The 14,553-nt window shown below is 32.3% G+C and overlaps 1 long non-coding RNA gene across 1 annotated transcript in view; it reads left to right on the top strand.

Moving 5' to 3' along the window:
- Nucleotides 1–14,248, top strand: part of LOC140435924 (uncharacterized) — a 35,245-nt gene extending 20,997 nt beyond the window's left edge. Inside the window, exon 3 of the long non-coding RNA XR_011950239.1 lies at nucleotides 14,126–14,248. This is a non-coding gene — a long non-coding RNA (uncharacterized lncRNA). The remainder of the gene's footprint in view (nucleotides 1–14,125) is intronic.
- Nucleotides 14,249–14,553: the final 305 nt, after the last annotated feature.

The following is a 14,553-nucleotide window of genomic DNA, read 5'->3' as shown; positions in this document are numbered from 1 at the left end:
CTTTGCACCAAGTTTAATCGCCCACAGAGAAAGAGACGAAGTAAACCACAGTAGCTCCCAAGATTTATCAGATGTCAATAGAAGTTCTAGCAAGTCGATTAAAACTGCAGCTGTTACTGTCTTCATTAGTTTAACCAGTTTTCTGTCAAATTATTCATTTAATTTACTTACTAAATAGGTTTTAAAACTTTTTTTAGTGAAATATCCAAGTTTATATGGGATTAAGCCTTCTTCTTCTGCTAGTGCCAAATCCACTAATGAAGGCTGTCTATAACCATTGCAAATTCATCTGTATCTTATGCTTTTCTTAAAAACGTAAATGACACCTAGTTTCCTGTTGCAGATACTACGAAGTACCTGGGTATGTACCTTGATGCAAGACTTTATTGAAAAGTCCATACAAAAAAAACGAGAGGAACTTGAACTGACATACATAAATTCTACTGGTTGCTTGGAAAAAACTCAAAGCTTATAATTTTTTTATCTATAAACGGTGCTCAGATCTTGAGTTGTGCTAGTAAGAATAATATTTTAAAGATACGACGCTTTCACATTCACGCAGCTACATTCACCGAGACTTACAGATGAAGACTGTTGAAGGGATAATACAGAGTTAGTAAGAAGACTGAAGAGGATGAAGCCCTTCGAGTTATTGTAGTTATTAGTTCAAAAGTAGAGTCTAGTCCTACTTAGAGTACATGAGTACTTGTGTAAATAATTACTGTAAGTAAAAAAGACCCTGTAGATACATTATTGAATGTAACTATAGTTTTAAGATTTAATAATATTAATTTAGGATGAAACAGAACTGCTCATTAATCTTTCTGATCAGATTTCAGTGTAAAAGACACCTCTTAAGGATGATTTTATTAATAAAAAAAAATTGGGATATTTGTCTTCTACCAGAACCGCTTTTTTAGAAAGGGTATAAAAGCGTTTAATTACTGTCTCAAGTAGCTAATCATTATCAGATTTTAGTCTTCACGATGACTCACTTGACGATGTCTCTAGTGAAGATAAACCTATGAAAAGAACTAAGAGGAGCAGCAGATCTGAAGATGACAGTCCACTAATTGAATTAAAATTTAAACAGAAAGGCAATACGGTTACAAAAGAAACAACAAAATGTAATCGGGGGTCTAATCGAGTAACAACAAATGCTTAAACAGTTCTTTTAAAAAGACAGGATTGCTGAATACACCAGAAATTAAATTACCGACCGCGAAGAGGAAGACAGCTTTAAACAGTAAAGCCCAGCAAGTTATCAAAGATTTGTTCGCACCAATACCAAAACTGAATAATCCAATCAAAGTTGTCAAAAAAGCAACGGGCAGTACGACAAGGAAATCAAGGAAAGAAGAATTGTGGTATTGTTTCCTTCGTAACATCTCCAGTAAAGAAGATATGCGCTTGTGCATAGTGTGCTATCGATATATTCACGAGACCTATGCTATGTAAGACTGACTAAAGATGAAATATAAAAGTTAACTGACCCTTAATGTTCTGAAGTTATATTTTTCAAAAATGTTTGTTACTTTTATACTACTTAATTGCCTTTATTTTTTCAGAAAAATATATTACTTTTAACTGTAGTGCCTAATATTGACATGGGTGGCAATAATAGCAGAGCTGTAATCCTAATATTGCCATTCGCAACGTCAATGAATTTTTCTTTATTTAGTTTCTGTTTAGTCTTTGATATAATTAAAATATATTGTTAATGACAATACATTTCTTTACTAACAGTCAAATTTGTTTTAATTTATTAATAAAAGTTACAAGTTTACTTACAACCAAACGTTAAGGTGGCAATATTTGACTCACTTACTAATCACTAATTTAACTTCGGAAATGATTAACGCAAAGTAAAGTAAAATTGACACAACTTCTAGAAAAACTGAAGAACAATTAAAACAAATTTAGAGAGCAAATATAGAGCAAAAATAGAGAGCAAATTGCAGAAAACTTATCAAAACTAATACATGATGCAGTTACTTCGTAACATGAAACCTCGTTACCGAAACCTAGTTAAATCTCACGAAACCATCAAGTTTGAACCATTGAAGCTGATAAACAAAACAAGGAATTTCTGGAAGAAATTGTCTTTTTTATTCCAGGTCGGAAGAAAAATCTCTAAAAAGTAATTCGTGAAACTGTGATGAATGACTGTCGAAAGAACCAAAGTGGTTATAAGAATATAATAATGACAGGGAACATCGAGTATGAGAAGAGAGAAGTCACTTAAAAGCCATTGAATTGCGGCCACTGTTCAAAAGTAAAGTAATGCTTTCCGCTTGTAAAAAACCACCTTGGTAAATAATAAATGGCAACCTCAACAGTTGCAAGATGCAAAAGAAAATGATTAATTTCTAAACCGTGTCTAAGGTTGAAAGCATTCAAGTGAAAGATCATTCTGGCAAAACATGCCAGAACAAGTTAATGCTCTACAAAAATATATACTATTGGAGGTAATGGAATTACCTGGTGCTGAAAAAAGTTCTTCTGTACAGAACTTTTGAAAATAAATGGTAATGGTATAGAATCTAAACTAAAATTGGTGATATCTAAAAGTAAAGCATTAAAACTAGTACGTTAGTTATATGGATGTTTATTAGATAGACACTTTGATATTACGTTAAAAACATTCGAGAATGGTCCTATTAGATAAACAGCAAATAAGAAATAAGAAGATATTACCGAATATGCAAACTGTGTGCAACGGGTAATAGTTTAGTCTATAAAAAGAGTACCCATCACATAATGTTGGAATTTCTATGCAAAGAGTGTAGGTTATGCATAATTTTAGATAATGAACTAAGCGTATAGAATATTTAATCCTAAACCAGGGGCTTCGAAAGTTGCAGATACATTGGTTAAAAGAAGTATGTAGCCATTTTGGTATTTCTCTAAAAGTACAGGCAGAGCAACGAAAAATGTTGAATTAGTACTTTCTCTAAAATGGTGACCGATTGATTGTACTGATCGACGGTATTGAAACTAGTCGTTAAACACCGCATTGACAAATCCGTCTACCGTATGATCTTAAGTTAAACTTTGTACCTTGAGATAAAACATCTCTGGTGAAGAATACATTCACCAAATGAAGTTTTGATAAACGTCCTTGTCCTTATCCAAATTTACAAATTTCGGACATATCGGATTAAGAAGCTGTCAAACCAAAACTAGAAAGGAATGCCAAAAGTGTTGTTCAAATAGATCGGTTTTCAAAAACACTTTAGGCTACTGAGAAATTAGACAGGATTGAGAACCATCTAGATAGAAGAATGGGGAGCATGGAACTATTGGAAGGAAAGGTAGAAGGCCGACGACCAAGAGGAAGATCTCCAGCACGATGGGCAGAACAAATGGAGACTCTGGTGAGAAAATCCCTACATGACGCCGTACATATGGTACAGGGTCGCAGCCAATGAAGACAGCAAGCCATGCCCTGATTAGGGGCCGAGAAATAAGGAGGAGAGAACTCTTTAATAACATCACATCAAATCAAAATAAATAAATAGTTCAAAGAGTTTATGTGAAATTATGCAAACAAAAGAAGATAAACAAAGATCTTTCTGCCACTACCATCTTATATCTTCCATAATATCTTCTAATATATCTTCCATAACAACTAATGTCATCTAATTCCACAATATGACCAAAATAATCTTGTCGGTTGTCAACAAAAAGTTCGTGTGGAAGGATTAAATAATCCGCAGCCTAGATTTGATAAAAAAAATTAGAATTTGGAACATAGCAATCGATCGTGATGGTACATGATGATAAAGAGATTTCTTAACGAAATGGCAAACTGTAGGGATATATACGCGCATTAACTGATTTGGAAAACTTTTGTGCTACTACGATTAATTTGGGTTTATCAAAAATAAGCCATGGGTTGGAAAACCTGGATTGCAAGATCTGAAGAAACATGATATAAATAATCGTTCGAGAGACTTACTTATTATCCCGTTTTCATAGAAATTGATTTAGAGCTGGAAATACATGTCGATTTCGCTACCAAGAAGGTATGCCGATAATTAGTAATCAAAATGGTCAGCGCTAAAAGGGGGTCAGTGTAGCTTAGCCTCAAATATCCAATATTTCTATATTTAGCCGTTAATAATGCTACTAATAGCCGAAATTAAAAACAATAAAGCGCCAGAGACGACGGAATTTCGGCAGAAATATTAAAATATCGAGAAACCGAACTATGGGAAATAATTCAGTATCTAATAATATTAATATGAATCAAGCAGTAAATGCCGAAGGAATGGACAGTTGTCCTTATACAGCCAACATATAAAAAGAAAAAGAGGGAATGTTAGAATTATAGGCCAATTATATTGCTAAATGTACTATACAACATTCTTTCTATTAATATCTATAATAGATTGTAAGAATCAGTGATTATCAAAATGGATTCACACCAAACAGAGCCACTACAGACAGTATATTCAAGTAGAAGGACAACGTTTGTATCACTAGAGAGAGAAGAACCTTTTAGTGATTTATTTATTTTATTTATCGTATGGCATACAATAAGAACACATATTTAAAAAGCAATATAAAACATTACATGTAGTATTACAAACGAACATCTAACGCATTAATATAGTCTAAAACATTTTCGGTCGCATTCAGGAACTCGTCAAAAACTCCAGGGAACCGCCTTCGGGGGCATTCTTTAACAGTGTAACGGACGGTCTGTCGTTGCGCACCACAGTCACACTCCGGAGTAAGGGCTTTTCCCCATTTATGTAAGCTGTCAGCACATCTACCGCTTCTTGTTCTTATTCTGTTTAGCGTTGTCCATGTACTCCGGGTCAGTTCAAAGCCTGGCGGTTTCTGATCGATACAGGCCATTTGCTGTGCTTCCTGTGGTGAGTCGCGCTCCCATTGTCTTCTCCAAGCGTTGGTGAGGTCGAAATGTTCCTGATGTAAGGAGGTGGCCCTTAACATGACAGGATATCTGGAGCGTAGTCTGTTCATTTCGATATCACGCCTATCATGGTGGATGGGTAGTTGATGGTTAGACTGGATTTTTCGATATTCTCTGAGAAGGGAGTGACTTCTTCGTAGTTTCGGCGGTGGAATGTGACTCAGGATGGGAAGCCAATAGTTGGGTGTTGGTCTTATTGTACCTGAAATCATTCGCATTGTCTGGTTTAATTGGGTGTCAATAATCTTCGTGTATTTGCTATTGAGCCATACTGGGGAAGCATATTCAGCTGTCGAGTATACAAGTCCGATAGCAGATGATCTGAGTACGGAGGCTGAGGACCCCCATGTGGTACCACATAGCTTTTGGATTATATTATTTCGCGTTTTCAGTTTTGCTGCCGTTCTTTGTAGGTGTTCTTTAAAACTTAAAGTTCTGTCAAGAGTCGCTCCAAGATATTTTGGTGTTGAGTTATGAGTTAGTAGTCTGTCTTCAAAGTGAACGGACAGTTTTTTGTTGGCTTGTTTTAGTGAGTAAGAGTGAGATAGATGTTGACGTCACAGACATTATGTCGAAGGAATCTCCTACTACCATAATTCAACTATTGTCAGCTAGTTGGCGCTATTTTTAAATTAAAATATTAAATAAATAAATAAATTATTATAAAAATAAAATAACTAAAACAAATATATGTAGATTGTAGATATGTAGTGCCTAAGAACGCTCTTCTTCTTTTTGTCAACTGTCTATTCTTCTTCTTATTCTTTCCGCAACTGCCAATTCTTCTTCTTTTTCTGTAGAGTCATGTACAATACAGATTGTAGGTATGTAGTGCCTAAGTGGTTTAAAGTAGAGAGACATGGACAATAAAGGTTGTATGTATGTAGTATCTGAACAGTTTAACGTAGAGAGATATGCGAAGTATCATGTGACAAGTCGGCATCAGTAATTCGCCATTTTTACTTCAAATTAAATTTATAAAATATTTTTGTAGTTTAACTATTATTCAAATTAATATAATTATAAATTTTCGATCATAATGTATGAGGGGTCAATAATGTAGAAGAATGAAATAAAGCGATGAACCATAAAGGCCTTAGATGGGTAGTGCCTAAACAACTTAACGTACCGAGATGTGCAAGGTATCATGTAACAGGGTTAAGTAAATAGATTTAGATAGGAAATATTATAGGATATACTATAGGAAAATTAAACATAACATCATGCCATAAAGTCTTTAGATATGTATCTACACGCTTATTAGTCCGATCGTAATGTATGAGGGGTCGTTGGAAAGGAGAGAAATCGAGAGGTATAATCGTGTAAAAAATTAAACATAGCAATGAACCATAAAGGCCTTAGCTATGAAGTACCTATATGACTTAAAATAGAGGGATGTGCGACGTATCATGAGATAGGGTTTAACGAACAGAATTTATTGATATAGAAAAATCTACCATAACATTATGTTATAAAGGCATTGAATACGTATATAACGAATATATTTAGATGGAAAAACAATCAAGGTGACTACAAAAAGGCAGTAGGAAAAAATAATAGATTAACTATATGATAAATGTTGATTTGTTTACTTAAATTTGGAATCTGGCTCAGCACCAAATAAACAACTGATCGAATCCTAACATGCAACCTAGCAAATGAATGGGGAGAATATAACAAATATATTAGGATAAAAAAAACAAATAAGTCGACTACCAAAATGGCACTACATCCGTGTTTCAACTACCATTCCAAAGATCACAAGCTAACGTACGTACGCAAGCGTTAATATTGTAAATCGAAATTTATATTTAGGAGAGGAGTGAAAAACCAAAGATTCTGGTTTAAAGAATATATTTTTAATAAATAAGTACAGACTTAAATATAAAACGTTATTTTTTAATATGAATGCTACTAAATATAAAATACATCTCGTTCCTTATTTTTACTCGGCGTTGTACTGAGTTTGTCTAGTTTTATTTTAATTCTATTATGTAGACTTATATATAAATCATTTATTTAGTTTTCCAACCAGTAGTTGGATAAATAACGTATAGCGACCTACGATATTTCATAAGGCACTATGGATAAAAATAGATTTACTATGAGACAATTTTTTATTGATTACTTAAAAAAGCCTTTGGTTGAGCACAAAATAAACAATTGATCAAATGCTAACATGAGACTCAGCAAAATGAAAGGGAAGGATGTAAGGAATATTATTATGGTGTTAAAGCAAATCATAACAAAGTCAAAGCTATCTCTGAGTTCTCTATTCCGAAAAATAGTAAATAAATTAAATAATTCTTGAAAAAATGTGCAGAATTCAATTGGACCAGTCTCCAACAGGAGTTCTTCTAGAAAAAGAACTTCTAGTCATAGTTTGGAGTATAAGACATTTTTATTCATTCAACTGTTCTAACTCTGTCATATTTACAGACGACAAGCCTTTAACATGGTTATTTTAAGAGGTACAATTAGAAAAATTAAACATATCATGATAGTATATAAGCATTAGATATCTATCACGTAATAGAATAAAAAAAATAATAAATTTTTTATTTGTTAAATATTATATATCTTTATAAAATTTCTCTCCTTGGAGGAATTCTTGGTGTTGGTCATGATAATTGACTCCGAGCACAACGTTCTGGACCATCCAAAAGGTAATTTCTAGTCACATTCTGTTCGTCGCCGACTAGAGTTTCATATAATATTCATGGGTATTGCTTAGCAAACGAGACATATTCCAGTGCTGCAAAATAGAGAAATACCGAAATAAGCTGTTCCTTGATATGAATTAATGTAGGATTTATGACTTTCATAATGAAAAATTTTTAGAACAATCTGTAAATAAAGAAAATTCAAAAATCACATCATATTTGTACTGTAAATTTGCAGTCTTTATACGCAGACGACTTGATTATCTACCACAAAAGCAGAAGTGTGGAATGTGCAGCTGAAGTAATACAGAAGTTTTTACACACGCTGGAAAAATGGTCACTTAAAACTGGTTTTAACTTTTCTCCTGAAAAAACACAGTACATAATATTTAGCAAACGGAAAAATATAAAGAACGTTAATCTAACTTTAAATGGACATATTCTAAAAGAAACAAACGAAATAAATTGCTTGGGGTTAACTCTAGATTGCACCCTAAACTGGAAAAGTCATATACATACCTTACAAAAACAATGTCAACCTAAAATTAATCTCCTGAAAATTCTCTCAAACCGTACGTGGGGAGCAGATACATGAACCCTATTAAACTTATACCAATCACTTATACGTAGTAAATTAGACTACGGCTCAATATGTTATGGTATTGCCAAAAAAACTACATTAAAAAAACTAAACTCAATTCAATCAACGTCACTAAGAATTGCTCTATGCGCAATTAGAACTAGCCCAACCAATAGCCTTCAAGTATTAGCTAACGAATTACCTTTACACTTACGAAGGCAACAATTGTCACTAAATTATGCAACTCGTGTATCATCAAATCATCAAAATCTCATGCATTCAAATATCTTAAAACCTAAATGTATCAATAATTACAAAAATAAACCTATGAATACACTCCCTTTTCATGAAAGAATTAAATTCAGTGGTTACGACCGTGAGCAGTTTAGTGCCATCATAAATCCAACCCAAAACTTTCCCTCTTGGTCAACTAGTCCACCAATTGTAAATACATCTCTTACTCGCTATCCCAAAACATCCACTAACCCAACAGTAATACATCAATTATACCATGAAATAATATCCCTATATCCAAATTCTGAACATATCTACACTGATGCATCAAAAACTCAATCAGGACTAACAGCGGCTTACATACATGGAGCAGACTATTTTAAAATACGACTCCCTCCGAGTTGTAGCATATTTACTGGAGAAGCATTGGTTATTTTAGAGGCACTGAAAGTTTGCAGAAGAAAATCCGCACCTCATTATATTATAATATCTGACTCATTAAGTACACTAAAAGCTTTACAGCAATTGTATCCATCAAATGAAATTATAATGTTAATAAAAATGAACTCATACTACTATCAACAAACAACATAGAAATAACTTTTATATGGGTGCCATCACATGTGGGAATCAAGGGAAACGAAGCAGTGGACCAACTTGCGAATGAAGCTGCACTAGATGAAAGCATCCCTGTATCACACATGCTAACAAGAAACGACCACAAAACCTCCATTAAAAGACATATTAACAACTTATGGCAGAGTAACTGGAATTCCACATCCAACAAATTAAAAGATGTCATAGAAACTACCGGCACCACCTTACCACTCCCACCCAAACGTTCTGAACAAGTGATAATAACTCGACTACGAATAGGCCATACTATACCAACCCATATTCACTTAATAAATAAAGAAGCCATCCTTTTCTGCCACAACTGCAAGACACAAATCACTGTGAAACATATTCTGTTAGAATGCAAAACATACACCCAAGAAAGAAGAAAAAATAACCTCTCTACCAACATGAAGGATCTACTAAGCTGCCAGTTCAACCAAGTGCTGAAATATTTGAAAGACATTAAATTTTACAATATTGAATAGAATATATTTAAGTTATATATACATTGTAAGAAATTGAATACTTGTAATTTGTGTTTATACCCCCTGCTAATAACTCTTAGTAGTGGATGCAGGGTCATTTTTGTTTAAAAAAAAAATTTGCAGTCACATATTTATTAATTCCTACAAAACATCAAACTTTCGCAAGATTGAAAATAGTCACAAGAAAACTAAAGTCTAACAATCCATGCTACAAGACTCAGGATAAAACATGGTATTCCAGAATCCATCGTGACATATCAACGATTAGACTTTATGACCAATTCTGTCAAAAATATAAGAATTGTTTTAAAATAAAGAAACTAAACTGTTCATCAGCCACAGTCTAATGGTGGACTGGAAAGATCGCAGACTATCTTAGTAGACTATCTAAAGCACTATATAAAAGACAATCAGATCGATTGGGATGATTTGATTACTTTCGCAATATTTTTCTAATAAAACGACAATATATTGGCATTGGTCAACCCAATTCCGTCCATTCGAACTACTCTTACAAGAAAATCATGCTAATCCTATTTCTGGTCATTGAGAATTTAATCGTTCATATAAGAGAATTAAAGAAAAATACAAATGTCTCCCATAATGAAATTGTTGTTAGCACAAGGCTCATATGTATGAGTACAACAAAAAAATCAAAATAAAATTTAAAAAAATAAATGAGTCTGGTGCAACGAGACTCTGAGTAAAACAGAAACAAAGACTTCAAAGAAAAGGTCTTTTTAGTTTAATAAGAGTAATTCAACTGAAAAAATTACATATATACAAGCAAAAATATAACGAGATATTAGAAAAGAACTATGTATGAATAAAAGAAAAATAGTAATAAAACTAAAAAAAATATGTCTCTGGTGAGTAATTACTATTTAAATGGAAATAAGCCACAATTAAAGGTTAAAGTATGTTTATTGACGTTTCAATTTCCACTTCGGAAATCGTTCTCCAAAGTGAGGTCTTTTAGTTTAGAGTAGTTCGACTAAGAATATTTATACAAGTTACGGATATAAGCAGCAAAAAATAGAACGAAATCGAAATTAAACTAAAAATGTGTGTATCTGGTGCGGGACTGATGCAACGCTACAAGACTTTGAAACGAAAAATCGAGACATACAGCCGAAAATATATCAACAGCAAACATAGAACCATAAACTGTAACATAAATTAAAACATAAAAGTTAAAATCAGTTTCTAAAGAATCGCTCACCTATATTTACTGTAAAATACTTAACTGATTAGGAACTGTTTTTCTTGCTTTGAAATTGGAGTAATAATATTTAATTCTCCAAATTTCAATATTTATTTTAATGTCTAGTAGTAATAGTTTCCTATCATTCAAATGGATGAGATTATATAAAGATTATCAAGAGATATTAAAAATCATATTAGAATCAGTAGATATCAAATTCAAATTAAATGAATTTACTTTTACAACAAAAAAATAATTCAAGAAATATAACTATTGTGATATGTAAGAACAATTATTGGGAAACAATCTAATACTCTGAGCTGATAGATTTACTAGTCCTCCCGACAAAGATCTCCCATTAAAGTTAAATACATTGGTGTCCAAACAGCTTAACATATTGTAGAAAAACTAGCGACACTTTTCATCATTAAAAGCATTGTCAAAATATAATTTTCGCTCTGTTCGTATGCATATTATATCTTTCCCCAAGAAATTTGTCCATCTAAACAAACCAAAAATGACTGTATTGGATAAGGAATAGTTAGTTAAGAAATTACCACCAGAATAGTACAAGACAAAAAATTTATTATTATTTTTTTTATATTATAATACATGATACATATCTAATGTTTTTATACCATCATGATATGTTTAATTTTTCAAATTGTACCTCTTAAAATACCCATGTTAAAGGCTTGTCGTCTGTAAATATGACCAAGTTAAAATAGTGGTATGAATAAAAATGTTTTATACTCCAAACTATGGCTAGAAGTTCTTTTTCTAGAAGAACTCCTGTTGGAGACTGGTCCAATTAAATTCGGCACATTTTTTCAATAATTTAGTGAGAGGATGTGCTATCGTGGAAAAGTTTTAAATGAATCGGCGATAGTAGCCTGCTAAACCAAGGAATTGTTTAATTTATTTACTATTTTTCAGAATAGAGAACTCAGAGATAGCTTTGACTTTGTTATGATTTGGTTTAACACCATAATAATATTCCTTATATCCTTCCCTTTCATTTTGCTGACATTTGTCTCATGTTAGCATTTGATCAATTGTTTATTTTGTGCTCATCCAAAGGCCTTTTTTAAGTCAATAAATAAAAATTTGTCTTATAGTATATCCTTTTTTATCCATAGTGCCTTATGAAATATCGTATGTCGCTATACGTTATTTAACTAACTACTGCTTGGAAAAATAAATAAATGATTTATATATGTCTACATAATAGAATTAAAATAAAACTTGACAAACTCAGTACAACGCCGAGTAAAAATAAGAAACAAGCTGTTATTTATATTTAGAACTGTAGCATTCATATTAAAAAATAATGTTCTATATTTAAGTATGTACTTATTTATTAAAAATATATTCTTTAAACCAGAATCTTTGGTTTTTCACTCCTCTCCTAAATATAAATTTCCATTTACAATATTAACGCTTGCGTACGTACGTTAGCTTGTGACCTTTGGAATGGTAGTTGAAACACGGATGTAGTGCCATTTTGGTAATTGCCTTACTTGTATTTATCCTGATATATTCGTTATATCCTACACATTCGTTTGCTATGTTACATGTTAGGATTCGATCAGTTGTTTATTTGGTGCTGAGTCAGATTCCAAATTTAAGTAAATAAATCAAAATTTGTCATATAGTTAATCTATTTTTTTATAGTGTCTTTTGTAGTCACTTTGATTGTTTTTCTATCTAATATATTCGTTATTTACGTATTTAATGCCTTTATCGCATAATGTTATGTTTAATTTGTTTAATTCTTCTACATGATTTACCCCTCATACATTACGATCGAAAATTTATAATTATATTAATTTGAATAATCGTTAAACTACAAAAATATTTTATAAATTTAAGTTGAAGTAAAAATGGCGAATTACTGATGCCGACTTGTCACATGATACTTCGCATATCTCTCTACGTTAAACTGTTCAGATACTACATACCTACAACCTTTATTGTCCATGTCTCTCTATGTTAAGCCGCTTGGGCACTACATACCTACAATGTGTATTGTCCATGACTCTACAGAAAAAGAAGAAGTTGGCAGTTGCGGAAAGAATAAGAAGAAGAATAGACAGTTGACAAAAAGAAGAAGAGCGTTCTTAGGCACTACATACCTACAATCTGTATTTGTTTTAGTTATTTTATTTTTATAATAATTTATTTATTTATTTAATATTTTAATTTAAAAATAGCGTCAACTAGCGGACAATTGTTGAATTATGGTAGTAGGAGATTCCTTCGACATAATGTCTGTGACGTCAACATCTATCTCACTCTTACTCACTAAAAGGTACTTCTCGCTCTAACGCATTGATTTTCCTATCTCTATAGTGATACAAATGTTGTCCTTCTACTTATTCATATTAAGAACCATTCGAGAATAAGCTAAAGAATACAAGTAAGACATAGAACTATATAATATGTATATAGACTTTAAACAAGTTTTTCATAGTGTGAAAAGAAACAAAATACTGGAAGAGATTCATAATCTATAAGTATACTATAAGTAGACTAAGATAGCTCGGGCACGTAGCTAGAATGCAGGTAGGAAGAGTCTTCAAAGAATTAATAAATATTAAAGCTGACACAAAAAATGCAAGAGGACGACCACGAAGAAAACCATTGAAGGCTTGTACATATTATGCTAATTAATGATTGATGACATCAAAATTATTAGACAAAAGAACCAAAATGACTATCGACAGAACATTAATTAGATCCGTAGTAACGTATGGTTGTAAGACCTGGGTAATGACAAAAAAAGATAAAACGCAACTTATATATTCAAAAGAAAGATACTGAGAAATATATACGGCCCGGCGCAAGAGAAAGACAGCACCTGGAAAATCAGGAAAAAGGACAAGATCAATGAATTGAATGAAGGACACTGTATTGTAAGATTTGTTAAAAGTTAGAGACTGTCATGGCTGGGACATGTCCAGAGACAAGAAGATACAGAATCAACAAAGAAAATAGTACAATGGAAAGCGATAGGAAGATGAAACATAGAAAGACCCAGAACGAGATGGTTACATGACATAGAACATGAGCTGAAAACTATGAATGTATGACAGTGGAGGGAAGGTCGGAAGAGAGGTCTATATAGAAGGACATTTATCAAGACCAATCCAGGGTTGTAATGTCAAATGAAGAAGTAGAAAAATTCTGTCATCGATTCGCCTATTTCCTCTATGAGAGCGCACATAGTGAATAGAATATCCTTTAGTCTAATTGTCACAGACCACTTCGAGAATATTCCCAAATAGTTTTCTGTTGTATAAAAAATTTCAGTGTGATATAAAACTGTGATACTTGCAAATTAATGTAATACTATTTTCTGTACCGTACTTAAATTAATTTATTTATTAAATTTTATAGGTGATAACTTACAAATTATCCAAACACTTTTATCATTCTTGGTCACCAAAGAACGCAGTTGGAAAAGAGCCTTTTGTTTTTTATCTATATTAGCATTGATACAAGGGCAAATGTTTGCAGGAGGAATTTTATTGTACTCTAAGTATGGCACTTTAAAAGCTCTGGTTCCTTATATTACAACATTTACTATATCAATACCGGTAATTTCATTATTACTTTGTATTTTTTTCAAGACATATATTTTATATTATACAGGGTGTTTCACGACGAGCTTACATTATCTCTATATCGGAAACTACTTAAACAATATTTATAAAAATTGGATTATGGGGATTACAAGCTATGACGAACTTAAAGAAAATATTTTGGCAGTCATGCCACTTCCGATTATAGCGGAAGTGAGCAGCAACTTTGTTATTTTAAATAGA

Source organism: Diabrotica undecimpunctata, chromosome 3, assembly GCF_040954645.1.
Source record: "Diabrotica undecimpunctata isolate CICGRU chromosome 3, icDiaUnde3, whole genome shotgun sequence".
NCBI lineage: Eukaryota > Metazoa > Arthropoda > Insecta > Coleoptera > Chrysomelidae > Diabrotica > Diabrotica undecimpunctata.
This window is presented reverse-complemented; position numbering and strand designations above follow the sequence as displayed.